Raw genomic sequence first — 26,648 nt, forward strand, 5'->3', positions numbered from 1 at the left:
TTAATATTATTGTTATTATTATTTATATTATTATTATTGTTATTATTATTATTTATATTTTTGTTAATATTATTATTATTCATTTTATTATTATTAATCTTATTTTTCATATTATTATTATTATTATTGCTTTTGTTATTATTATTATTATTATTATTATTATTATTATCAACATCATTATTATTAATAATGTTATTCTTCTTATTATTATTCATATTATTATTATGATTATTATTAGTAGTAGTAGCAGAGTATTATTATTAGCTCACAAGGAGCTTTCATACGGGTCATCAAAGATCTCTCCTTGAAAACAGCCTGTGGTGTTCTCTGGAAGCTGAGTGATAACAAGTCTCCCCAGATTTCCAGTACTCTCCACCTCTTCCGAGTACATTTGCAAATAAATTTGCATTATCGCAACAGCTGATTTCTCGTTGGCAAAGGCTATTAATTTCCACTGAGATTCGAGTGGCAATTATTATTCACGCTATTATTTCAATCTTGCTTATCACTTTCACAACGTTTCGACTAATGGTGTGACAATTTATCGAAATCAAAATCGGGAATCGAAAAAATTGGAAATGTTGGAGGTTTCAGAATTGTTCTTGGAATTGGAAAAAAAATGAGCTTAATTTCCGATTCCATAAACGATTCTTTTAATTTTTTAAAGCACTTAATTTCTTGTTGCATGTATTAATGATACTAATGATTAATATTTGATTTTAACCACGGGTAAAACTAAAAGCTAATTATCGTGGTAGCGCATTTAAGTAAAGTGGTCATGGGAAATAAATAATTAAAAATGGCACAGATAAAAATTAGAACAAATAGATAAATAAGACGAAATGGCACAAGTTAAAGGAAAAAAAATAGAGATGAAAATCTCACAATGAATTTATCAAAATATTGGATATGATACATAAATGGAAACCATTAAGAAGTTTGTCAAAAAAAAACAAAAAAAAACGGAAATTATATCTACATTTGTAAGTAGATAAGGACTTTCCACAGACCCTTCTCAAAAATTGAAAGTTTACTTTTTGTTATTAAGCAATTTTAGAATCAGAATCGGTAATTGTATCGGAATCGGAAAAATATTGCATCGTCCCAACACTAGTTTCAGCTAATGTGGTCGCAGAGTTATTATGTTGACAAGAAAGTTCTTGCGGAATTTTTAATTTTGATTTCCATTGATGTATTTTTAAATAAGTTTTCGTTATAATACCTTTACTTTATTTATCATTTTGAAAAGCGTTTTTTTTTTTGGCTCTATATAATCGATTTAATTAAATCGTTTTAAAACAATTATGTCTTCTTTTCATAACTTTGAATACAAGATGGAAAAAAAGCAAAATCGCACACTTTTTTATTTTAATTCAAGCTAGGCCGATAAGCTGCCGAAACAGCTCGCGATATCAACGAGGCACTAGTGAACGCACCGCACAATGGTGATTTAAGAAATTTCATGGAGGCGATGAGAGCCAAGAATTTTTTTTCAGCACCAAAGCCAGCTGAGATGGCCTGTTCACTGTACACACACACACACACACACACACACACACACACACACACACACACACACACACACACACACACACACACACACACACACGCACGCACGCATATATATATATATATATATGTGTGTGTGTGTGTGTGTGTGTTGGTATTGCATCGCTCTTAACTTTTTATTACATACACAGACAAAACATAATATTTCCGCTTTCCTACACGTAATTACTAAAATCTCCCTTGACATCGTCCATCTATTCCGACTGGCTTCGCTCGGAAGATTCTATTATACTACAATCCTATATTACCGAACGCTTACTCATATTGAAATATGGCTACACTATACGCAACTTTTATTTTACATAAGTACGATACCATTTCTTTGTTGACAACTTACTGAAGAAAGTTTTTTTATTCTATATATCTACTATACTACATACATATTTTTGTATTATATATATATCTACTATACTATATACGTATTTTACGTTTTTTTTTCTTTTTTATTTCCCCCATTCGTGCGATGCTCTGTTTGTTTGTATGTGTCTTGCTACGCAAGCGTCTCGCAGTATCAAGAATATCATAAAACAAGTTAAACAAAAAAAATATCTAGATTTCTGTAATATTGTGTGTGTGTAACATCATCAGCCCTTTCACACGCTTACTCGTATATCTACTGTCAAGGCTGCGTTTGTGCGTCGGTTGATCAATGTATTTTCCCATCTGCTTCGAGCTACAGATTACGTTGAACTGTAATTCTCCGACCTGTCCCGGTGGACCTTCAAGCCGCCAACTGACTCAAAACTTGGCATTGTCTTTAATTCGTAACTGTCGTTAACTCACGACATTCCCCTGTTTTTAACTGTCGTAAAAGCTGCCGCAAAAATAAGTCAATCAACTCTAAAATATACTGTAATCCCTGGTACAATTCTTTTTCCTAAAATAAGTGCTACATCTTTATTAACAATACTATTTAAACTGTCACTTGTGTGCGTTGTTGAACAACTTCCTATGCCTTTGTTCTGCTGATAAACCTATTTCCTCTTTTTTGTTATATTTTTTCATCTTTTTCTCCTACTTCTCAACACTAGAGGAGCAGTGATCACGCCGATAATATCACAGGAATCATATGCGTGAAAGGAAAAAAAAGTTCATTGAAATGACAAAGACAGAATTATGAGAAAAAAATCACCAATGCAACATAGGCGGAAGACAGTACTCATAATCACGTTGACACACCGGTTCCTGTCAGATCACCGAAGTTAAGCAAAAATGAGCGTAGTCATTACTAAAATGGGTGACCAATTTGGGAATTTCAGGCGCTGTATGTAGGAGGACGTCGACACCTCCCTGCAAGAGTTGCAAAAACCTAACCACGTTATCTCCCCTAACGAGGATATACATGCGACTGGGAATCGCTTGTGGGTTTCATAGTTCCATGGAACTTCTTCCTTCAGTGGAAGCCGGTTAAAACCAAATAGGGTTAGTGACGTTTCACACACACACACACACACACACACACACACACACACACACACACACACAGAGAAAAGACAACACTACAAGCAAATAAATTTCGCCATTTATACAAAGTGGCCCCATCACCCAAAAAATGCCAGCCATGGAATTGTTAATAGAATTTATCAGCATTTCTGCAATCCAACCATATTTGGTATGCATACATTTCAGACTATGATTTACTTTTCCACAAAGTTTCTGTCGTAAATGTCCAACAGTCTTTGTTTCATTGTCGTTCAATGATATACTCTAAATGTGCATCTCTGTATTTTTTTATGGAAATTGCTTCAGGCAAAACATAAAGCCACTTGATGTTAGAAGTTAGAAATACTACTGCAAAGTCGAAAAACTTTTAACCGATAAGTGTTAGATTGAGTAGATTCTGGCCTAGAAACTGCAATTTTACCCTTTAATGTCAGAAGCATTGTTCATTGGCTTTGGGGGCTAAAGTAAAAAAATGCAATCAAAGGTGGATAAAACAAGTTGTATTTCCAAATTAAGATGAGAATAATATTTATTAGTAAACTCATAATTAGATATAGCAACTCATTTATATATATATATATATATATATATATATATATATAGTTTCTGTAAAGATATATTTTCTTATAATATATACTAATCCTTATTTAAGAAGCTCAATGTAAGTAAAGAGCAATAGAGAGAATAAATGATAAAAAACTATATTCCAAAATTCATGATGTTAACCATCTTATAACTTATTCCTTTAATTCAGTTGACTTTTACAAGTCAACTGAATTAAAGGAATAAATTATAAGATGATCAACATCATACATTTTGGAATATAGTTTTTTGTCATTTATATATATCAGGGGAAAAAAACTGTGCATGGTTTTTAATGGCAAAAGTAATATTTTTTTTTAGTCGAAAACTTAATTTTCTATTTCTGGTACTAATTATAAAATGGTATATATTTATTGATTTTAAAATACTAATTAAATTAAAATCTACAGATTAACCCCCACAAGTGTACTTTTACAGTTCCGAAAATATATGCACATATTCATATATATAGGAAAAAATATCATTGTAACTAAAAATTTAGAAATTTGGAAATATCAGAATCTATAATTGTATCAGATTCGGGAATTTAGAACAGAATTCGTAATTGTATCAGAATTGCTAAAAATATTTAAATCGTTCTATTATGATATTAACCCCCTCCCCACGAAGCGTTAGAGAGTAAAAAACATATGAAAAAGAGGAAAAATACACCAAACAAAAAAGGAAATAAGTTTATCGGTAGAATAGAAGTTGTTTATCAAGTAACACAAAAGAAAGCAAAAATATGACTGTTAATCAAGGTGCGCAGTAAAGAAAACAATATATTTTAAAGATAGTTTTATGAGTGTCAATTGGTTTTATGACGGTTTGCAACACTTGGGGACCGTTTGCAGACAGTTTTTGGTTTGCAATGCTTAGCGACAGTTAGAGTTGAGGACAATGGCGAGTGTGACATAGTCGAAAGCAGGCAATGTCTAGAATCAGATAGGGAGAACCCAAATGATGAATAAAGCCTCGACAGAACGTAGATGAGGGTGTATAGTGGTTCAGAATGTGTTGGAGTTTGTGTATTTTGTGTATTTTGTGTTTTTTTTGTGTATTTTGTGTTTTTTATGTATTTTGTGTATTTTGTGTTTTTGTGTACTTTGTGTATTTTGTGTTTTTGTGTACTTTGTGTATTTTGTGTTTTTTGTGTATTTTGTGCATTTTGTGTTTTTTGTGTATTTTGTGTTTTTTTTGTGTATTTTGTGTTTTTTATGTATTTTGTGTATTTTGTGTTTTTTGTGTATTTTGTGTTTTTGTGTACTTTGTGTATTTTATGTTTTTTGTGTATTTTGTGTATTTTGTGTTTTTTGTGTTTTTTGTGTATTTTGTGTTTCGTTTTATTTTATTTTTAAATACTTGTGAACCTGTGCGCCTCTCCGACAGCCACCAATGTGAGAGACGACGCCACATCCAGAAGAGAAAATAAAGCAGAAAACATGGAAAGATCATTGCGGTGAGTGTTTGCTGTTGAGCAGGGGACTACGTGGTCTTATCACATCATCACTAATTGTAGATTAGCGAACTTGGAACAGAATCGGTAATTGCATCGGATTCGAGGAACATATTGGAATTGTCTAATCACTAATTGTAAACACTGATCTTTGTTCTGTGTTCGCAAGATTACACGATGTTTTGATGGCTTAAGGGCATCTGTATCTTTATCTGTTCGTTTCCTTATCACGTGTTTAATAGAGGTTGAGGGCGCAAAGAAAATAAAGAAACATTCCTCAGCCAATTAAAATTTTTGACTGGCAATAAAGATAGACTGTTCGAAGTAAGGCCTGCAATCCGATGAAATACAAACACTGTTTGTTGTCTATCGTGAAACCACATGTTTTTGCCGGATTGTGAAAGATTCTTTACAGGCCATTGTATTTCCGTGATAGAATGCGGTATCAGTTTCTACTCGCCAGAACAGAAAAGGTCACAGATTAGAGACTGAAATACCTTTCCGTTCACATCAGAAAGCGTCGAAAATACAAATGTACATTCGGAAAGACTTCCTTCTTTAATTTAACTAACACATAAAACAATGATAAATAATATTTTCTCCAGTGTCTGAAAACATGCTGTGCAATATACACTTATCTGTGCATGATGTTGCCAAGCTAATCAAAACCTCGAATCCATTAAAGTAACTGACTCTGACGGCATTCCAATTATAGTGCCGAAAAAGCTTCAACCAGAACTAGTTCCCATACTTACAAAACTGTTTAAGCGTTGTTTTAATGATAATTGCTTCCCAACACCTTGGAAAATCTCATCAGTGTGCCCCGTATTTAAAAATTCAGGTGATTGGTCATCTCCCTCTAAATACAAACAAATCAGTCTCCTGTGCGTCATGAGTAAGTTACTGGAATCTGTGTTAAGTAGAGACGTATTCAACCACCTCAGCAGAAATAACTTCTTCGATGACATGCAATATGGTTTTTGTTCTAATAAATTTACAGCAGATGTACTAACAGTTATATCATAGGATTAGCGAATCTCTATGGCAGTTGCTTCTTTTCTAGGGTAATTGCTCTTAACATATCAAAGGCCTTTGATAGGATATGGCATAAAAGTCTACTCCACAAAATCTCCAGTTACGGTTAGCTGCAAATGTCTTTTCAATTATTAAATCATTTCTCTCTGATAGGTTCATAAGAATAGTGGTTGATGGGCAGAAATCAGAAGCACTCAGTATTAGTGCTGGAGTCTCTCTACATCAATGATCTCTCAAATCACACCCTAATATTATGCGTAGATATTTATGCTGACGACACGGCCATCTATGGCAACACTTCAAAGGCCATGAACGACCAAGTTCCTTTTGGCTCTCTCTCCTCTGATCGGTGGAAAGAAGTGGCTTGTTAATTTTAATGCATCTAAAACCAAGCTTATGTATTTACAGCATAAACACTCTGATCCCCGTCTGGCATCAATTGAAATGAATGGCTCTCATCTTGGGGAGGCTCCATGTTTTGACAAGCTTCTGGGTCTGACCTTTATTTCTGATCTGAGATGGAACACGTACATCAAATACGTTGCAGAGGCTGCTGGAAAAATGGTGGGATTGTTCTACTGCTACAGTAAATATCTCACTGCTGGGGCAATTCTCTACCTATATAAGAGCTAAGTACATCGAAGGATGGAGTACTGTTGTCCATATCTGGGCAGGATCACTTTATCCTGCCTTGGTAAAGTTCAAAATAGACTTCGTAACTTAGTGGGGGGATGCACTTTTCTCTTCCCTGCAACTCTTTCCACACAGAAAAGATGTTGCGAGCCTATCCCTACTTTATCTATATATTCATGGTAAGTGCTCATCTATGGTCTCTCCCTTGCCTGACTTTCACAGAAAACACTCGTCTATCTGAAACCACTATCAATAACCTCCTCCACTCTTTATCTGTTCCTAAACCTAAACGTAGATTCTATGGACAAAGCTTCTTTCTTAGAACTGCACGCCTGTGGAACTCTGTTCCGTTTTCTAGCTTTCCAACTGACTATAATATGGTCGTCTTCAAGTCCAACACAAACAAATTCTTGATGAGCCGTCCGCTTAAGTAATCCAATTTACCAAATTTCCACTACTAATGATTACTTTGATGTTTTCGCATTGACTTCCGTACACTCATTAACTCTTTATACTCGAGTGGAATCCCGGCCACGATAAGTGGTGACTCTTTTGTAAAAAAAAAATAAATAAATAAATAAATAAATGTCACTTATATTAATATTTTATTGCAGTTGAATTTCTTCTCCCGGGTGTTACATTTTATTGCAGTTTAAGTTCTAAAAATGAAGGAGTCCTTATTTAGGGCAAACACTTGATCTCTATATGAAATATATAGATATTCGAATATTCCATTAAAGTTTTCCTTTATATCTCAAACACTGAGTTAGTAAAGAAGTAGGGAAATAATTTTCCTCACCTAACACTGTTATAGTATACATTTCTTGTGGTCCCTTGGGTTATAGGGCAAAAGTTCACCTAGTCTGGTGGAATATCTAGTTTGTACAGTTACATGAGGTAATATCACTTGGAGAAGGTGCACCATTCCTTGTAAGCCAGTGTGGGTTAGTCACAGCGAGGAGATATTATTTGTGCTGCGAATACAATGTTATTTTGAATATTTAGTCAGGGTTTACTTTTAGGGGAAAATATCCTCATGTCAGGTTGTCATGACGAGGTTTATACCTAGTAGGTATTCAAATTCTCTCCAGTAGGCATTCAAGTTTCAGAAGGCGACTTGCTTTGTCGGTCTAAGTGGTAGCGACTAATATTTTGACCCCAAAGAGATCGAAAACCGATTAAAAAGATTTTCCCAAATCTATACACCCCTTATGTCAAACTTCGAGACTGTAGACTGAAAATTGACAGAGTAATTTGGTAGGGAAATGTACACACACCGGCACAAAACATAGAAACACACAAATACACACACTTTCACTTTGATAGATAGATAGATAGATAGATAGATAGATAGATACTGTGGAGCTTGTGAAAAACAGACCCCATCAAGCTGCTCAATTATAAAGAAAATCATATTTATTTTAAAATGTTAGAGAAAATCAGAAAACATCAGTACCGTCAGTTTTAAATACGATATAAGATGACCAGTTTATGGTAAAAAAAAAAAACGAATTCTGAAAGCAGAGGCTGATGAAAAAATTCGATATTTTTTATTATAAACTTGTCCCCTTAAATCGGATTTAAAAATGATGGTACTGATGTTTGCCACGCCTTCTGTAACATTTTAATACACACACACACACACACACATATATATATTATATTATATTATATTATATTATATTATATTATATATATATATATATATATACTGTGAAAGAAAAATCAAGACTTCAAAATAGGTGTCGATGGCAACAAAAGTGTATTTCGTTTTACGTTACAATTGTTTCCATGTCCAGTTGAGAATTTCAAACATTATATCGTTTGAAAATTTTCAAAAACCAGCATTTCTTCAGACTTTTTTTGACAATAGTGCATTTTTGAAGATAAAGAAAAAAGAAAGAAAAAGGAAAAATTCCCTTAACGGGAAAAGTATGTGAGAAACATTTACCTTTGCGGTAGCTACTGAAAATCCCATTTAAATATTAATATATCGCCTGATTTTAGTATCCTTATTTAAGAACAGAGTCATTAGAAGTTTCCACAGAAAACCCTAAGCCATTTTAAAAAATTATTTTATATATCCCATTCGTTGAGTTCCTAAATTAGATCTCGCTGTTTCTTTATTTCCCAATAATTATTTTTTTTATAAAATTTTTTAAAATTTTTATTTCTATATTTATAGTATGGCCGTAACAACATTGCAATAACGTTACGGTTAATTTTAGTTTCGTATTAGAGGCAAGTAATGTTTACAGATTATCGTTATTTTAGTACTTAGATTTAAGACCATTTTAGGTTTAAAGTTTAATTGAATATAAGAATAAATAAAAAGGCTGTATTATATATATAAATCCTTGTACAACATTTCGAGTAAGGTATTCTAATCTATTTATTATTATTTAATGTTTTTAAATTCATTGTCATTCTACTTGAATACGTTTTCATAGCGTTACTAAAGACAATTATGAAGGGAGATAATCCAATTATGTTGTTAATGGCTACTAGTTAATTCTCTTGGAATCCACCCAGAAGAATCTTGCAACTGGTTTTCAGGTGGCTATATGTTTTTAACATTGAAAATTTATTACCAACAGTATGAAATGTGTCATGCATCAATATACAATTTATATTGATGCTATTGTTTACGTAAGCGATATTAGAAGCGATCGATTATTTAGTCCGTGAAACTCAAAGGCAATAATACAACAAAGTGAAAAGTGCCGTATATGTCACATTGGGTCCGCTCTTACTGCTTAAAACCGAACTCACAATTTTGATCTGAACATCTGAAATGTTATTAATAAATATTGCGTACTTATTATTACATAATCGAGCACTACACTGGATTTATTTTTACTAAACGAAATCAAAAATTATATATATATATATATATATATATATATATATATATATATATATATATAAATGAATAAAAGTTCTTCAATTCAATTTTTTCGACATATAAAAATTTCGGTATATTTTGTACATTTTGTACAGAGCCGTTTCGTTTACGTGGAACAATCGATTTTTTTTTACATATACTCATCAGAAAAAAAATGTTCCTAGAAAGAAAGAAGCATGACCATGTTATATTGAAAATGAAGCATAAAATATTGATGACAACTTGTGAGCTCTTTCATACGCTTCATTTAAAGCATAAAGCTGCTAAACAAAAAGAATGATACGCACATACAGTGAAATATAATAAGTAAATCGTATATATATATACATTTATTTGGTCGTTGATTATGACTGTGTATTGGTATGTATGCGTATATATAGGTGTAAATTGTGCATGCATATATATATATATATATATATATATATATATATATGATTTTCAGAATGTGAGAGATTGTATAATAAATTCCACAGCCAAACAACGACGCAGCTCACAAGAGCCATGACAGCGAACGAACCGGAAGTCCAAGACTCGAGTTTCGCCCTCATTTGGGCTCATCAGTTAGACACAGCCGAACTCAGGATTCGAAACCCGAGCCTAACTGATGAGCCCAAATGAGGGCGAAACTCGAGTCTTGGACTTCCGGTTCGTTGGCTGTCATGGCTCTTGTGAGCTGCGTCGTTGTTTGGCTGTGGAATTTATTATATATATATATATATATATATATATATATATATATATATCTGTACCCTTATGCACATGCTTTTTATGTAAAAGCTACTATCGGTCTATGATTTAAATATACATATTATTATTCATATTATTATTATTATTATTATAAATATTTCATAAACTTTAAATCAATATATATATATATATATATATATATATATATATACATACGATTTACTTATATTTATATTAAAATATATTATGGTTTTAAAACTCATCTGTATGTATGCTTAAAGAAATTATTAATATTTATTTTGAAATATTAGTGCTATTTTATGTGTGTGCGTGTGGATATAAGGGCCAAGATATTTCGGTAAATTAGTTTGACCACATTCATTAAATAAAATCTTTAAAAATAAATATAACTTGTGTTGGATGTCATGATCACTGGATATCATAGAACAAGTAGACAATTCATTGTATTTTAAACTCACTGTATTCGCGACAGAAACATTACATTATTTACAGAGTATATTGAATGTCTGGCGATGTTCGCCATGTTGCTTTTGTCTCTCTCGAACTCTCTTGTCCTTTTAAGGATCTATAAAGGGCGATAACTCTTATTTTCTTTATTTAGAGTTATTCCCCTATTTATCGCTATAACATAACGGAGGGATCAAAATATCTTGGTTCAGCTTTAATAATGTGTCGGTGTCCGTTTTTCTATTCGCATGTTTACTTGTTTATCAACTATTCCATGAATTAATTTTCCATTTAATTTGGAATTTTAATTTCATATATGTGTGCGTGTGTGTCTTGATGAAAAATATGAACAGTAAAAGCATTCGAGATTGAAAAATATTTTAGTAGGTTAAAATTTTGGAAGGTGGGCGGAAAATAAAGAATGTGGCCAAATTCCAGTTTTGCTACAGGAAGGTAAATATGACATTTAATGAAAATTATGCGTAGAAACTAAGAGTAAACATTCTGTAGAAATTTCATATTAAATAAATGTGTGTGCTCACCTTTCAGTAAACATTAAATAAAGAAAAAAAACGCAGTGTGCTGTTTTGATTAAGATTAATGTATAATATAAATCTCACCTGGCTGTTTAAATGTATGTATGTATGTATGTATGTATGTATGTATGTATGTATGTATGGATGGATGGATGGATGGATGGATGGATGTCTCGCAAAAACATTCTACAGAGGCGACGGATTTTCACGAGATCAGCATCATATTGAATCTCTATTTGGACGACAAATATCGAAAAATTGGCCAAAACCATTAATTCCTTAAACGGGGCACTTTTCTACAGGAAGGGGTGGTTTTCTTCGCTGATATTTTCGAAAGTCATCGACTCTTTTCGACAGTCTAACTTTAATTTGAGCCTATGTCACTTCCGGCTTGGCGATTGGCGCTACAGCTAACGTGTCACATTTGTTTTTGGCACTTTCTTTTCCTTCTTCCGCGGTACGGGTTCGAGTCTGTCTGTCTACTACCACATTTTTTTTTGCGCTCGCAATTTTCCTTCTTTTTTTTTTTTGTTTAATCAACACCCTTACACACACCTCCAATTTCTTTTCCGCCTTCGCCTCACAGGTTCGAGTCTGCCTACAAAAACCTTTTTTTTTTTGCTCAACACAACCTCTTAACACCTGGGCAACGCCGGGCATTCAAGCTAGTACTTTGATATAACTGACTGATTTGTATTATTTGGAATACTGTGCTCATTATGAGTGTAAGTTTTACAACGTTTTGCCGATGCAACCTCCAACCTTCTGTATCACGGAATTTCGACCTGAATCTTTATTTAATTCACTGGGGTAGCATGTTTTCGTTTTGTCAGCCATAGGTAGAAGTCTTAAATGATTCGCAACTGTATTCTGAAGATTAAACCTTCAACCTCAAAAAGTGTACCGTTTACAACTGAAATTTACCTAGTATTTTATTCGTAATGTTTCGGGCCCTTTTCAAACTCCGCAGAAAGAAAATCAACGTATTTTAATACGTACAATACAACCTAATCCTTAGTAGCGTTGACGGACTCATAAGTGTATAGCCCAGCTAGACGTCAAACAAGCTAGGCGGATTTCTTGTCATATCGTTACTGAGAATTAAATAATAAAGATTCTGATTGGTCAATTCTGTAGGGGTATTTTTAGATAGCAGTTTATTAGCCACTTGACTAATGGTTAGAAACCGCATGTGAACATGTGAATGGTCACCTGGAGTTTTAGTGTCAGAACGGTTTCGATGAGAAATTGATAATCAAACTTCTTTGGAATTTATAAGGAAACAAATTAAGCTGATCGATAATGTTTTTGGAATCAAATAAAATCATTATATAATGAGACCCTATGCCAGTAAATAGACATTTTGTTAACTGGCAGCGAGAGTTACAATTCTACGTGCTAGAATCGATGCCTCCGTTCAGTCTGAAAAGACAAAGGATACCCTCTGTAGGATATAGTAGGCAGCTCTGTGTGTACTTGTGGGGCAAGGGTTGCGCAACCTCCAGCCACATCTCCTCTGAATCGGCATTGTATGGGTCCAGTGGCAAGGAGAAGTCCAGGACGATTGGAAACAATACCGAAATAAGCGGAGAACACATACCGCATCTTGAAGTCCCAAATGATCACCCATTTATTCCTGACCAGGTTCAACGTTGCTTAACTTCGGTGATCCAGCGGCCTATGCCTATGCTCCACATCCGACCATCATGAGAAATCAACAAAAACCACCGGATGAAGTATCCGTTTATGCACAATAGAGCTGCTAACGCGTATTTAGCAACAGCAGAAGCAGCAGACGTATGACACTTATGCAAACAACCTTGCCGGTGCGCGATCTGACGTCACAGCAGAGGAAGAAAGAAAAGCGAAAAGAGAGAGAAAAAGGCACCACGTGGTGAGAGGACCGGCAGCGCGTGGCGGCGTGAGATGAACGTATGACCACATGGTGGTGTAAGAGACTTTAAAAACAAGATGCAATGCGTTGTTGGAAAGTACCGTTAATAAATGCCTTTTATTTCAACTAACAAAAAAATGGAGTCTATTTTTTTATTCCTTGTAGACTGTCACTGCATGCAACATGTGGGTCCTTGTAAACATGTAACGACAACGTTACATATGCAATTTTTCTCTTCCGCAATTAAAATGAACAGAAACACTGTTTATATTAATTGCTAATAGAGCATAATTCTCAATAAAAAATGCTACAATTGAAATCGTTAATAATATTGACCATCCTTTCTGCAATCCAGCCATAATTGGTGCAAATAAACTTCCATGTTAATTTTTTTTATTATTTCTATGCCGAACTCATAGACCGTGTAACCCTATAAGTCGGTCATTGTCGCGACCGACCCACGTGTTACATTAAATGTGCTAAATACGGTACCCATACTGTGATGAAGATCTATCGGTTAGACATATTTTTGTCTAGGTGAAAATTAAGGGCATGCCTAGGATGTTGGGTGTGGCTGGCTCCTTCACTCACGACTATGTCTTCGCTCTGGTGGCTCCTTTTGCTGGAATCGTCTTGATGCTAGGACTGTCTCGACATTCTGAGGCAGGCACAAAACAAGGCACGGCACACAATTAAATAATATAAAATACAAAATATATATATTAATAATAATAATAATAATAATAATAATAATAATAATATAAAATACAATATATATATATATATATATATATATATATATATATATATATATATATATATATATATATATATATATATATATATATGAGAAATAATCTTATCTATTTATTTTACAAACAAAATATTCCAAAACAAATTGCAGATCATAATTAATTTTCACAATTAGCGCTTTAAAACCAAGTAGCCCTAATTAGTGCTGGGGGAGGGGTGTCCCCCTCCTCTCATTTACGGAGAGACAAAAATATACGCCTTAGTTCATGACTGACAGAATGGAAAAGAGATCGATGGAATCAAAATTGCATTGTGGTTCCCTTTTTTTCTGTATTACTCCACGCGAGACCCAATCACCTCCGGCTGGAGGTGGGGATAGGTCACGACGGCCCGTGCCACTATCAAAACATAAGTGCCACAACTGTTTGAGTAGGTTACAAAAAGCAGTGCATTTTTGTTTAAATGATAGTCGTGTAGATAAACGTTTGCCTTCAGTTCCAATGTTTTATGCCATTTTTCAAGATTCGAAGACAATTCTTATTAGTTGTGGTATTGCTTTAGCGTTTCGGTTATTTTTAGTCTATGTCGATCATCATTTTGTTTATATTGTTTTATTTATGAATATATATATATATATATATATATATATATATATATATATATATATATATATATTACTTTTCTTCATCCCAAACACAACCACTTGACACTTTTATACCATGTTTACAAAGAACTGTAAGGAGACGTGCGAGATGCCAGTTTATATTACATTTAAAGTTCTTTATGTCAGTACTGTTAGGGAAGCAGGAAGCAGGGACGGAATTTCAAAGTTTAGCAGTCCAAGAGAAGAAGCTATCACAATAAAAGGTTCTCCGACATCTAAGTATCTCTATACTGAAGGGGTGGAATTTTGTTGGTAAAAGGGTTTGTCAGAAGTGTATACGTCGAGGGGGTACAAGCGCAATGAGTTCATCAGAGCACATATCTAGTAAAATACTTGTAAAATGGGCACAGGAGTGCAACATGGCAGCGATGGGACAGAGTTTGGAGCTTGGTGGATAGTGCCAGACCAATTAGATTTGAAGCTCTTTTTTTAATCCTGTCTAAGAGGGAGAGACTACTGATGGATACTCCATGCGTAAGCGAATGGTGACTCTGTAAAGATACAGGATATTCTTAGGTATAAGTAATTTTTTAGAACGGTAAAGTGAATCCATTTTCTTTGCAGCAGTCATTGCAATGTCTTTCATGTATTTGTTCCAGTTCATGTTACCTGTGAATATTAAGCCGAGTATTTGAAGAATGAGCTCTCTGGTAAGGTGTTATTAATCGTGGCTATTGATGGTCATTACGTTTTAGAGTGAAAGCAATGTTACGTATGTTGTGTTTACTCTAGGATATAAACACACTAATCATATACACATTCAAAATAAAAAGAAACTAAAAGAAAAAGAAGGTAAAGTAAAAGAAACATTTATTAAACAAAAAACAAAAAAAAAACACAGACAAAAACCATTTTTCAGGTTCCGAATGATCAAAGGAAAATAATTCAATATTAGATTCTAGTCTAGCTTCGTGTCTAATTTATAGTTAATAATATTTAAAGATATAATGCCTTTGGTCAAACTAAGATTCAGAAAATCTATATTTACCATAAAATGTCTGTTTTCTTGGTGAGAATGATTTCTATTCAGCTTGTTGTTCAGAATTCTACTTTTAACGACCGGGAGTTATTTCTTTTGATTTTACGGTCGGAGTTAACAGATCGTCACAGTTGCGCCCTTTCAACAGTGTTTCCTGCATATAACTGACTAGCAGAAACACTTGACATCTATTTATAGTTGTCACTGCAGAATGTTCTAGAAACCAAGATAATCGAATACTTTTCTGTTCTATTTTTAGAAGTCTCCAGAAACGTTTAAAAAACGCTTTTATATTCAAAATTTAAGTTAATATTTCTTGTATTCTATTATATATTTTATTACTATTATTTTAATTTAATTGATTATTAATAAATATTTTTATTATATTTTATATTATTATATATTATTTTAAGTATTATTATATTCTTATAATATTTAATTATATGAATAAATATTTTTATTATATTTTATATTATTATATATTATTTTAAGTATTATTATATTCTTATAATATTTAATTATATGAATAAATACTTTTATTATATTTTATATTTATTATTTATTATATTTGTATTACCATATTATTTGTGTAAGAAATCGTAATTTCTTCATATTTTAAAAGGAATATGTCCTCCTATGACAATAAACAATTTGAATTGAGGAAGGTTAGATAAACTAGGCGTCGATGGAAGTCAGTATCTTATATCTTATTAATACAGTAAAAACGAGAATTCCCTTTTATATTTAACCGAAATAGCTTGTAATAATAAAAAAAGATACAAAAAAACTCTTATATGTGATTTCAAACAATTTTTAGTTCATGCTTAAAAAAATCAAAATTTTATTTTAACTATATTTTATCAGTTTAGTTATTCAGTCCTGCTCACGTATTTTCTATTTCATCGGTTTCCTTAGGAAAACAAAAAATCTACTTTTAATCTGACTTTCGGATAAACAGTTCCATTCACTGAAAAAATATTTTACATTTACTTGTTCATAAATTATATGTCATATTCTGTTTCCCATGAACTAATTACATCGTTGTTTTAATGCGTTTATATTAGCGGCTTTGCTTTTGAACTAACAAACAATCCTTGTATTGACTTAATAGCTTCGTTTTATTGCTTTATTGCAATTTAAATAAATAAAAAAAACATGGAAGAGAAAGGTTTGACAGAGCCGGTACTAGTAGATACGTTAACTAGTATATAATCAGTTGGACAAATGTAGGCCTATTTAAGAAAATGGGGGTGTCCTAATAACAGATGGCGTTGTTTAAAATCGTCTTCATCAAATTTTAATGCTTATTTTAATGTGCTTTTTGCTTTATTACTTACGGCTTTCAGTTCTGAAAATCTGGTCTTGACGAGAATGTTTTCTTTTCATTTAAATTAGAATTCGCGTTATTAAATCTTAAAAAAATAAAATGCATATGACTAGACAAAATTACTCTTTTAAATCTAGCAAAAACAAATGAATAAATAAAAGGAAACAAAATAAAAAATTTGCAAGTTTCATGGCGTTTAACGCGACATCCGCTTGTTTTTTTTACCGATTAAGTAGTTCTTGGAAGATGCTCGACTTACTTCAAACCTATGGTTCCTCCCCGTAAAACATTCACAGCAAGAATGTATCTTCTACCACAAATGCAAAGTTTGTTATTTTATTCGTCTGTCTAAAAACAGTTTCTTTCTAATAACCATCTCTCTGAAAGTCACATTTTCACACGATTGCTTTTCTATAATCATGCCCTTAATTTTTTTTTTCATTTCATTTATCCTTATATATTTTTTCATAATATTATTCATCCTTCAACTGATAATTTCATTAAAATTTATCCCTGGCTTTTGAATGATTAGCATAAAAAGTTGTTGTTTTTTTTAGAATTTTTAATATTTTTGTTATTGTTTTTTTTTTTTTTTGTGATGTGTTTTGTTAGTTTTGGGTTAATTGCAAACACGTTTTGGCCTATAACGTGGAAAGAATATTTTTAGTTTTTTTTTTTTACCCTTGTCCGCTCGTCTGTCCGCACTTAATAACTACGCCTTGGAATTTTTTGAAATTTTGCACAAACATTAAACATGATATGAGTAAAAAAAAACAGAACGGATTTTCCGGGAAAACTCCGGTTGCCCCCCTACGGGTGCCTTTTGGATTAAAATGGCTAAAATTCACACTTTTGTACGTATTAAAAAAAAATTGATGCTTTGGATTTTTATAAAACATTATGAAAAGTTGTAACTGACTGATTTCTATATGATTTTGTTTGTCTTCACAATAACTCTTGGGTGTGCCCCAAGGGCTCTTTAAGGCTAACAAAAACACTCCATTTTTAGAAATAGTTTACCATATTTGTCCAAAATTTTCTGTGTATGTCTATTTAGCAGTTTTGCATGGTGCTGAATTAAAATTTAAATATGTTAAGGCCTTGAGGACTTTTGGGGCTAAATGGGGGGATGATGGAATTAGTCATTTCTTTTTTGTTTGCATGGTGCAGAACTCAAATTTACATATGTTAAGGCCTAAAACTGGACCGTTTGTTCATTTTCGCCAGGATTTAACGTCCCCTGTTTTTTTTGGGGGGGGGGGTTGAATGGGGGGGGGGGGCAAATGTTGAACTTCATCATTTTTTTATATTTCATTCACTGGGAACCCATGGGGGACCGTGTATGATTCACTTTTTTTAATAACATAAACGTTAAATTCTTATATACATGCTGCGTCTATGACGTCGAAAAATGTTTGCTTAATTTTCGAAAAAAGCGGATACATCAAATTTTAAAATATTTAGCCTGTCTATTACGCAGAAATAATTTTTTTCAAAAAAAAAAAAATAATAATATACGTTAAAATTGTAAATATATGGCCTGACTGTTACGCAGAAATAATTTAAAAAAAAAAATAATATACGTTAAAATTGTAAATATATGGCCTGACTGTTACGCAGAAATAATTAAAAAAAAAAATAATATACGTTAAAATTGTAAATATATGGCCTGACTGTTACGCAGAAATAATTAAAAAAAATATATATATACGTTAAAATTGTAAATATATGGCCTGACTGTTACGTAGAAATAATTAAAAAAAAATAATATACGTTAAAATTGTAAATATATGGCCTGACTGTTACGCAGAAATAATTTTAAAAAAAATAATATACGTTAAAATTGTAAATATATGGCCTGACTGTTACGCAGAAATAATTAAAAAAAAATAATAATAATATACGTTAAAATTGTAAATATATGGCCTGACTGTTACGCAGAAATAATTAAAAAAAAAAATAATAATAATATACGTTAAAATTGTAAATATATGGCCTGACTGTTACGCAGAAATATTTCTTTCGAAAAAAGTAACATACATTCAAATTTGAAATACATTGTGCGTCCATGACGTGGAATTATTTCTATTTAGACAAAATATTAGACTATAAAATTTGAAATTCGTAATGTCTCTATGACGGAAAGATTTTTTCTATTAAAAACGACCACGTTAAAATTTGGAATACATTGTGGGTTTAAAATGTGGAAAGCATTATTAAAAAAAGCAGAAACATAGACACTTTAATTTGAATTAAGTTATGCGTTTATGACGTTGAAAGATGTTTTTACTTTTCGAAAAGAAAAAAATAGACGCCACAATTTGAAATGCATGAACCATTTATGACGTATATATAGATTACAAACGAATACATGGTAGTATGAAATAAGTGGTGCATTTACGCCATTTTAAGAATGCTTATTGAAAAACACAGATGTTAAATGTGAAATACGTATTGTATCTATGACGTTGACAGAATTTATTTGGAAAAAGTCTTTGCTCTTCAGAGACACACCACGTATTACAAATTTTAACGGCTATATTTTTCTTTGTACTAGTCATCTTGACAAAGTCTTAGAACAATAAAGACGAAATGTCGAATATTATATAAACAATTTCTATTCTAGTTTTTATGATATAAATTATTTATTCTGTAGCGGTCGATGTTTATCCATCGAAGTCCAGAATCCAAATGCGTAAACTGATAAATTGATGCCTTGATAAAGTTCAAAATAGACTTTGTAGCTTAGCAGACGATACCCTTTTTCTTCCCTTCAACCTCTTTCCCACAGAAGAGACGTGGCGAGCATGCCTCTGCTCTATCGTTACTTTCCTAGTAAGTGCTCGTCTGAGCTCAACCTATGTTCCATCCCTTGCCAAACTTTCACCAAAAACACTCGCCTAGCTACAACAAAGATCAACAACGATTACAATATGGTAGCTTTCAAGTCCAATGTAAACAAGTTCTTGTTTATCCACCCCCTTAAATAATCCAAATTCTATCCCATCTACACCATTAACGATTACTAAACTTCCAACCTTACATTAATTAACCCTTATCCTCGAGTGTCTTTCGGGTCTTGATAAGTGGTGACTCCTTTGTAAAACAAACTGATTTGTATGCAGATCATCTGTGCATACATTATCCTGAATAAAAACAAATAATTATATTTGAGACCAATCGGAAAACTTTCTGAATTCATTTCTAATGTTCTTTCTGGAAGTCATTTTAATCCTGTAAGAAGCCAGATATTTCTTCAATAAACCAGTGAAAGCCAGTTGAACCAAGTCTACGGATCAGTATCGCTGGGCGCACCAACAAATGGCACCAAACAATAGTGTGTAATGGCACCTCTACTCTTTGCTCTGTTCCTTTTCCTCATGTTGAGATATGCATTTAATGATGTTGACACTGGTGTTTAGTTTCAATTCTGGTCATCTGGTGGGTTATTCAACCAGCAGCGGTTCAAAGACAAAACGCGTTTTCATACTGAAATAATTCGTGATTTCCTATTTGCTGACGATGCTGCTCTTGTAGCAGCATCGTTTGAAGATGTACCGTTCCTCCTTGATTGCTTCGCGGCAACATGTTAAGCATTTTGGCTTACAATCAGCGTTAAAAAGACAGAACTAGCGTATCAATCCTGCCCAACTTCAAAACAAGAGTCGCCAACCTGATAGGTCCAGAACTGTCATCTAGACGTTAGCCTCTGTTCCATTGACGAAGTTGCATCTTTCTGCCTATTCTACAAGTACTTGAATGCTCTGACGAACTACAAGCACTTGTACCCCCTCGACGTGAGTACCCCCGACAAACCCGACAAGCAGCTAAACCCCATCCCTTTCACAGTAGAGATCCCTGGGTATATGAAAGCCTTATACTCCAGTAGTGTCTTCCCCAGAACTGCTAGACTTTGGAACTCCCTTCCAGGATTCTGCTTTCCCAACTGTACTGACATACAGAAATTCAAATGTAATGTGAACAGACATCTTGCCACTCACCTCCCTTCATAATACCCCTGCAACTTATGCCCCCGATAGTCGCCCCCCTCTTTAAAGTGGCACTGTGCCTTGTTTGGGGTGAAAATTGAATAAAAAAAAAGATGGTGTAAGACAGAATGCAGCTGAACATAGATTTCCTGAAGAACAATTGAAGGTGAATGGTAAAACACTAAACTATGTCAAGTCGTTTTCTTATCTGGACTCTGAAGTTAATCACAGTGGATTCCTACATGATGAAATTGTTAACAGGATTGCTAAAGCTACTTACGCCTTTGGAAAACTTCGTTAACGTTTGTGTAATGAACGAGGTATTCGACTGGTTACAAAAATCATAATATACCTAGCTTTTGTTATTTCGATCCTCATGTTCGGCCCTGAGTCTTGGACTCCATACAGGCATCATATTCACCAATTAGATGTATTTCGTAAATGTTCTTGAATTTTATTTGCTTAATTTCGTTAAATAATACAATTTCGATAATGTTGGCAGAATTTGTTGATAAAAATTTAGTTTGAAATAAAAATAAGGATTTCATGTTCTTTTTATTGAGCATATATATATGTCAAAACATTGTTAATCCACTGCCTGCTTAGCAGCAGTCGTATAGCGCAACGGTTAGAAGCTCCGACTGGCGTTTGGGCGATCGAGTTTCGATCCTGGCTTGAGGTAGTTGGTTGTCTAGCCGCACTGATGAGCTGTGAAACAGCGAAACAGTACTGTATGTGGATGATTATATATATATATATATATATATATATATATATATATATATACACACTAGAATTGAGACCCGATGTTGGCCAAGATTAAATGAAAATCAATAAATATTCCACTCTGATACTTTTAGCCATGATACTTGACTTTTGATTTTAAACTTGAATTCAAGCTATTATATAAATATAATTTTATAAAATCACTAGTAAGTTTTCTACAGTTCAATGTAGACTAATTTGCTTCGGGGAAGCATGTGACTCTTCCCCCCGTGTATATATAATTTTTAATCAATATGTATAATCTATAAAATAAATATTATCTGGCTGTTTAAATGTATGTATGTATGTATGTATGTATGTATGTATGTATGTATGTATGCCTAAAACTTTCAACAGAGGCAACGGATTTTCACGAGATCAGTCTCCTTTTGAAGCTCGACCCTTCGGACTGCAAATATCGAAAAATTGGCTAAAAGGGGGGCGGGTCGCTTTGTACGCCGATATTTTCGAAAGTTACTCCCTCTTTTCGAGTGACTAGCCTTAATTTAATCCTTCGACACTTTCGGTTTGGCGATGGACGCAATGGCAAAGACGTTACGTTTTTGTTTTTCTTTTCTTTTTACTCAACACACACCTCCAAACACCCGAGCAACGCCAGGAACCCAGGCTAGTCATGAAATTCTTAAAGATAAACTAAAATGACCGAAAAATGAGCTGAAATAACTTAAATAAATAAAAAGTAAATGACTTAGAATGACTTTAATGAACTTAATGATGAATTGAATGACCTTAAGAATGACTTGAATGCTTAAAAAATAACTGGAATCCTTCAAAAACAACTTGAATGATCTGGAGAATGACTTGAATGGCTTTGAGACTGACTGGTTGTAAAGTGGGTGATCATTTTACATTAAATTAATACAGAAAAGTGATCCCCTACTTTATATCACAAAGTTACAAACATAAGTACAACATATAGTAAGAACAGATACTACACTTTGATCTTGGCCAAACGGCCAAGAAAAGGGCATTTATTTGCTCCCCCACCGAGCAAATTAGACAAAATGCCGATTTTTAATGTGAGGAGTGAAGGGGAAATGAGGACCAACTCCCCGGGGAGTAGGGGAGCTGGATAATGACAATTGGTATGAAGGGTTGCCCCTACATTGACCAAGGTCTTATATGTGGGGTTGGTATTTATTTGCTCCCCCACCGAGCAAATTAGGCACAGGGCCGATTTTTAATGTGAGGGATTAGGGGAGCTGGATAGTGACAATTGGTATGAAGGTTTTTCCCTACATTGACCAAGGTCTTATATGTGGGGTTGCCCCACCTATGGTCTTTGCTTGCAGTATCTGCCGGATCAGATACTACACTTTGATCTTGTCCAAAAGGCCAAGAAAAGGGTATTTATTTGCTCCCCTACCGAGCAAATTAGGCACAAGGCCGATTTTTAATGTGAGGAATGAAGGGGAAATGGGGACCAGCTCCCCGGGTAGTAGGAGAGCTGGATAGTGACAATTGGTATGAAGGGTTGCCTCTACATTGACGAAGGGCTTATATGTGGGGTTGCCCCTACATATGGTCTTTGCTTGCAGTATCTGCCGGAACAAATACTACACTTTGACCTTGGCCAAAAGGACAAGAAAAACTTAAAAAGCTAAGAGCAGCATCTATTAATAACAGACCTTTGAACTTAACCAAAAAGGCCAAGCACAAAAGTGTTACGGACAGACCGACCGAAAGACCGACCGACCGACGGACCGACGGAGTGACTTATAGAGTCGCTTACACGCGACTAAAAATAATATTATTATAAAAGTGGGTTATGATATAAATATTTTTAATTTTGGGTCCAATTTCGCTCTAAAGTTAAATGTTAAAACATTTGATTTCAAACTAATTCCAACTTTACGCGATAAACATTTTATAGTTTTAGATACTGTTTGTGCATATGCAACGCCAGTCGAAAGATTAACTACTTTGCATATTGTTTTTTTTTTAAAGGATATTCAACTCATAATAAATTACTAATACATTATTAATAGTTATTGATTTTTTATTCAATTATTGTTTTGGGTGTTAATATAAGAAATAGCTCTGTTTCGTAACATTGTTTTTTATTTTCCGAATAAAAATTTTGCATTTTTATTCAAATTTTATTTTCTTTAGGGTGATTGACTTGATTTTTACCAAGTCGCGACGTATTATTGAATTACAATTTAAAAGACAAATTTAGTTCTTTCTATCTTTTCGCTACAGTGACATTTAAAAAATAAATACATTAACCTTGCAATAATAAGAGTAATGTACACAAATTAAATGTTGCTTTAATAGAACGAAAATTATCGACGAAGAAAATCGTGCGCATGCGTGTGTATGTTTTCGAAGTGCAAATAATGGCGGGGACACCCGAAAAAAATGTCGAGTCACTTCTGAGTTGTCAGCAGTTTTAAAATGCAGTTTTAATGAGAAAAATGAATATACAAAAAAAAAAAAAAAAAGACAAAAACAAAAAAAAAACGATAGAAAACAATTGCCTATCTTCATCAGTTCCATACATACACAAGACATACGCACATATACACCTTACACACATTCATAAATACACAATATATACACATGTGCACGCCAACGCTACAAATGCTTTATAATGGCATTCATTGGATGCAAGTACAACAGCTGCCAGCTGTGATCATAATACATTTCAGAATTCAGAACGTGTTGCATTCTGGGATTAGAACGGTGGCTTAATGTCTAAAAGACATATAAATGCCTCTGCCTTAGTTTATTATATGACAAATCAATCCTCCTCTTCTTCTTACTCCTAATCTAAAATCTTCTCTTCTCAATTATCACCTAGTTTGTAATTCGTCCAAAACCAGAACTGTACTCTTTACCCCCCTTTCTTGCCATTTTATACCTCCTTCCTTCTCGTAATTGTTCCTTTCACAATACCACTTCCATCTATTTTAACAACTTGTACGGGAGGTGACGATGATCTAGTGGTTAACGACACGAACTGGCGACCTGAATATTCAGAGTTCGAATTGAGTTCGTTCCACAAAACTCACTTTCGCTTAGGATGTTGGCAACCTTCACGTAGTCACACCCGTAAGTACTCTATTCTTGAAACACGGTTGTAGAAGAGCAATCAAGCTTAATAATAATTTGATCAAACAAACTAATGCACAGAGTGCAGCAATAGCAAAGTACACATTTGTTTAGTTCAAGTAAATTACTTACTTACGACGAGACGAAGCAGTGTGCACGGTAACATAAAGATATATTATATATTTACATATTTTTGTCCTCCTCTCCGCAGACCAAAAAAAAATCACCCTTTTGTTTTTACTCGTATTCATCCTAAACAAGGCACAATGCCACTTGGACGCAAGGGGATACTATTTGGGACCATATATACGGAGGGAGTTGAGCAGCGAGATATCTATTCACATTACGCTTGAACTTCTGCGTGTTAATACAGTTAATTTATGCTAAATTTTTATGCAAAACTGATCTCACACCCTGAATTATAAAATAAACTGTGTCTTTCTTTCTGCCAGTTTTCTCAGGGTGTTCACACATAATCGCCTAAAAATAGAATTACATTTTTGTTGGAGGGGTAGGGATTTAGCGGAGGCTATTAATCTATATTATATTTCTTTTAGTCTGTTTGTCTATATCTCTATTACACATTTTCTCGGAAACCAATGGGCCAATCTGGCTGCAATTGTGGATGAACCTTTGCTATAAGGTGCAGCGAATTAAGTATTATGGTAGCCATTTGATATAGATTTAGGATTGATAGTATTCAATGCAAAAATGAAGACAAATTTAATCATATTCAATCATCAATTTGGCATAAATCACTCATTCGCTTTTTTTTCTATTTTTAACTAGCAAAAATGTTTAGCCTATATAATAACTAGCCTGGTTGCCCGACGTTGCCCGGGTGTTTGGAGATGTATTGAGCAAAAAAAAAAAAAAAAAGGTGGTAGTAGGCAGGCAGGCTCGAACCCGTACAGAAAAGGGTGAAAAGAATGCGAAAAAAAACGTGACGTCTTTGCTGTTGCGTCCATCGCCAAACCGGAAGTGGCGAAGGTTTAAATTTAGGCTAGTCAATCGAAAAGAGGGGATGACTTTCGAAAATATCGCCGTAAAAAGCGACCCCTCCCTGTAGAAAAGTGCCCAGTTGAGGATGAAAGAATGAATGTTTTTAGCCAACTTTTCGATACATACATACATACATACATACATAATTTAAACAGACAGGTGATAGCTATATTATAGATAATACACTAATGCAATCCCATGTTTGTACGTACGTTATCATCCTCTGCCACTTTTTTAATGAGTAGGTTTGCCCGATCGCCGATTCACAAAAAAGTTTTTATTTTATCTGATGTCGCATTCCTGTCTAATATGACACTGGAAGTAAAAGTTTATTATCTGTTCTATCCAACGTAGTGCAATAATATAGTGGGGTTTGTGTTGGCACCAGACGTCAATAGAATGAAAATGTATCACAATCACCTTCAAGGGTTTTGGTGATAAACTCCTACAACAAGATATATTCTTAAACTACATCAAACAAAGTGCTTAGGTATGTTTCCACTAGAACAACGGTGATACAATAATATCGTTGGATCTGCGTTCACGCCAAACGTTCATAGATTGGGAATATTTTTAAATACATCAGCAGTATACGACAGGTGCAGGATAGAACTCTGGACTTTCCTACGGATTCTGTTAGTCCACAAATAGTATGGAGTACTGTTGTCACATTTGGGCTGGTACATCTGCTACTTGTCTCTCCCTCCTTAACAGGGTTTAAAAGAGTCGCCAATCTGATAGGTTCTGATCTGTTATCTAGGCTTCAGCCTTTGTCCCATCGACGACATGTTGCATCCTTCTGCCTGTTTTACAAGTACTTTAATGGTGAATGCTCTGACGAACTACAAGCACTTGAACCCCCTCGACGTTAATACCCCTGACAAAC

At 33.7% G+C, this 26,648-nt stretch overlaps 1 protein-coding gene and 1 pseudogene across 1 annotated transcript in view; both read right to left on the reverse strand.

Moving 5' to 3' along the window:
* LOC145259932 (matrilin-1-like) overlaps nucleotides 1-26,648 on the reverse strand; it is a 185,512-nt gene that overhangs the window by 71,926 nt on the left and 86,938 nt on the right. The window lies entirely within an intron of this gene.
* Nucleotides 22,538-22,674, reverse strand: LOC145260044 (U2 spliceosomal RNA; annotated as a pseudogene).

The sequence above is a fragment of the Euprymna scolopes genome, chromosome 35 (genome assembly GCF_053919585.1).
Source record: "Euprymna scolopes isolate OS-2025 chromosome 35, ASM5391958v1, whole genome shotgun sequence".
In the NCBI taxonomy this organism is placed as follows: Eukaryota; Metazoa; Mollusca; class Cephalopoda; order Sepiida; family Sepiolidae; genus Euprymna; species Euprymna scolopes.